Consider the following 3,789-nt stretch of genomic DNA (forward strand, 5'->3'; position numbering starts at 1 on the left):
TGGCGTCTCACTTTTTAACGGGGAATGCAAAGGCTTCTGGGAATATATCCGTATCCAGGAGAACGCTGGGAACTGTAGTTCCGCAAAGGAACAACAGGGAGTACGAATGTTCTTGTGAGCACAGACATGATATGTGGAGGTCAGAGGACAACCTAGGTGTTTATTCTTGACTTCCACCTATGTGAGACTTAGTCTCTTATTTGCCTCTGTGTTTACCTAGCTGACTGGCCCCTGAGTTTCTGGGAATCCTGTCTCTGCCTCCGGTTTTACTGGGTTCACAGATTTATGCTTCTGTGTCTGACTTTTGCCCTCAGAAAACTGGAACCCCATGAGGGCAGAAAACATGCCAGCAAACACTGCACTCCCACAAACTAACATGCTAGACACTTTAATCAATAACTATTGGTAAATTCAAAGAATAAAGTAATTATTCAGTAGCAAAGGAAAGGGGTTATTGATTAATGTCATGAAAAAATAAGCTTATCTGTATAAATCTAAGCTATAGTAAATATTAATTTCCCTCTAGAGCAGTAGATCTCAACCTGTGAGTCACAACCCCTGGTGGGTTGAATGACACTTTCACAGCGATCGCCTAAAACATTGGAAAACACAGATGGTTTGTTGTTTGTTTGTTTTGAGACAGGGTTTCTCTGTAGCATGTTCTGGAACTCACTTGGTAGACCAGGCTGGCCTTGAACTCACAGAGATCCACCTGTCTCTGCCTCCCGAGTGCTGGGATTAAAGGCATGTGCCACAACCACCTGGCAGAAAACACAGATTCTTACACTATGATTCATAACAGTAGCAAAATCACATCTATGAACTAGTAACAAAAATAATTTTATGGTTTGAGGCTACCACAACATGAGGAACTATGTTAAAGGGTTGCAGCATTTTGAAGGTTGAAAACTACTACTCTAGAGGGGTTAGTTGTGATGTTGCTTTTTCAAATGCCAAGTACAGATCATTTGAATGCAGTGTGCTGATGAAATAGAGGTGAGTGTGTGGAGTCAAGCACTTTGGACTTGTCAGTGGAGCTGCTGAGCTTTTAATGCCTCTTTCCCAGGCATTAAAACCAAACAGAAGTTTTAAACCAGACCCTCTATATCTGGTAACTACTACAATTAACTATGTTCCTGCACTAGAATGACTTTGTACTAACAAGGAAATGCATCCTTACACTGTAAACTTAAAATCTATCTTCAGAATAAATGACAAAGATGTGAGAGCATCAGCAAGAGAAATAACAAAAGAGTCATACTCCTGTTACTCCCAAGACCCATGACTTTTTTTCAAATGGCAATTATGAGTCACAACCACCATGCTTAAACAGTTAACTCCCAGTTTTCTCAAATATATACATATATGTCATATGAGAAAAATTGAAGTGGAATTACCCTGTAGCAGAGAGATAATACCTCTCCCAGATACTATAAGATACTATACACTATCAAAATAAAGGCCTAGTACAAGGAATTGCTTATCCTTTCTTGGAGTTTTTGATCAGTGAGTTCCCATAGACCCCTCCAGACATTGGAGACTATTGCCAGTTTTCTTGATTGCTTTTCAGAACTCAACAACAAGACCTGTTGCTGAAGATACCACATACTCGAGACATAGAACATGGAGAAATGAAGCTTCATCCCTACTGGCCAGCTTTAATGGCCCTGGAAGGTTCTATGCATGCTACCAGAGGGGGAAAGTGATCATCAGTCTTAGCCAGCTGTGAACCCTGCAAGCTACAATAATGACTGGCCAGGCTAGGTATGCCCCTTGGTGCAATAATGGCACAGGTGTTACAGAACTAGCCAAACGCTTTCTTCTTTGGATTTAAGGCCCACTCGAGACTGAATTTAGGTCTGGCACCACTAACATAGCTAGGTAGATCAAAGGCCCTAGTGAAGACCCTACAACTATTATTCTGCTAAATGGGCATAGTATTAAATCATTTTTTTCATTATACCTGTAGATGAATGCATTGCTCAACCCTTATCTAGAGAGTGATTGTGGTGGCAAATGGTTCCCATAGGCTCATATATCTGAATATGTAGTTCCCAGTTTGTGGAACTGTTTGGGAAAGATTAGGAAGTTTGACCTTGTTGGAGAAGGGGTCTTACTGGGGTTGGGCTTTAAGGTTTCAATAGCCTACCTCAGGCCCTGACTCTCTCTTTGCCTGTAACTTGCAGATCAGACATGGGCTCTCAGCGGCTGCTCCAGCACCATGCCTGCCTGCCTACTCCAATGCACCTTGCCATGATGATCAGGCCTAACCTTCTGAAACTGTAAGTAAGCCCCCCATTAAAAGCCTTCCTTTATAAGTTGCCTTGGCCATAGTGTTTCATCATAGCAATGGAACAGCAACTAAGATACTGATTAACACAGTGACTCTGCAACTTGTCAGTGTGCAGAGAATAAGAGAGTTTGGAGTACTGAGTCCTAAGTGGGAAACACACACACACACACACCACCCCTCCTCCCAAGGCTCAGGGGTCATCTTTGAAGAAACAAGGACAATGGTAAGAGCCAGAGGCAGCGATTGACACAGCAAAGCAGTGTTTTCCAGATGCCACACAGAGGGACAGCTGCACATATGAATTCATAGTGGTTGTGACAGCATACAGAGTCCTTGCACAAGCTCAAGCTAGATGGAAATTCCAGTATGGAGAGGGGAGGTGGTCAAAGAGTCATATCCCTACGTAAGAAACTATTGGCAACTGATGGCTCCTGGCAGTGATAGGATCAATAATAACACTAAATAATAATAAATGGTAACCGAAAGGAACTTGGTGCGGATATATAGATATGCATATATATCATGTACATACATTATACTTATATATGTACTCTAGCACAAACACACAAATAAATAAAATATAATTTAAAAAAGAAAAACTCGGTGTGGTAGCAGAGGCCTTTAATCCCAGCACTTGGAAGGCAGAGGCAAGTGGGTCTCTATGAATTCAAGGTCAGCCTGATCCTCGTCTAAGCAGTGAGTTCCAAGACAACCAGTGCTATGGAAAGAGATCCTGTCTCAAAAGAACAGCAATAATAATAATGATTGAAGAAAACTAAAACATTGATGAAGGAAAGTGTACACATGCGTTGTCAGGATGGAAAAGGAAATGTAAGTAAATACAGGAATGATGACACAGAAAAAAACATTATGACAACTTACTAATAAACGTCAAATCTGAGGAAACCATACAATTAACAAAATTGAATTAAGAAATTTAAACTCTGAACTTGAAGATATCAGTTCCAGCATGGACCCCAGACCAAAGTGCCTGGCCATGCAGTTTACATAGGCTCTGAGGTCTGGGAAGAACTGCTTCACAAGCCGGTTGAGTAGTTTGTCATCCGGAGTACTAACACAACCTTATCAGGGCTCCAAAGATTTCCCACAGAGGAAACACAGGTGGAGGCAGTTTTATAGGCATGTTTCCCAAGATTCCAGGAACCTATGATTTCAGTCCTAAACACTCTCAGAGTCTGTGAAAAGAGGTGCACCTGCTGGGCCCCGCAATGAGCTACGTGGACCATCATATGACAAGAGATCAGTTCAACTCCAATCTTGATTGTTGACTCAAAGGCTTAAAATGGAAGAACTCTTTCTCTCTCTCTCTCTCTCTCTCTCTCTCTCTCTCTCTCTCTCTCTCTCTGTGTGTATGTGTGTGTGTATGTGTGTGTATGTGTGTGTGTGTATGTGTGTGTGTGTGTGTGTGTGTGTGTGTGATCAGCAAGGCTACTTCAGGAGTGGACGATGACTGGTATTAGAAAATGTACATTAAC

This window comes from Microtus ochrogaster, chromosome 2, assembly GCF_000317375.1.
Source record: "Microtus ochrogaster isolate Prairie Vole_2 chromosome 2, MicOch1.0, whole genome shotgun sequence".
Classification (NCBI taxonomy): Eukaryota; Metazoa; Chordata; class Mammalia; order Rodentia; family Cricetidae; genus Microtus; species Microtus ochrogaster.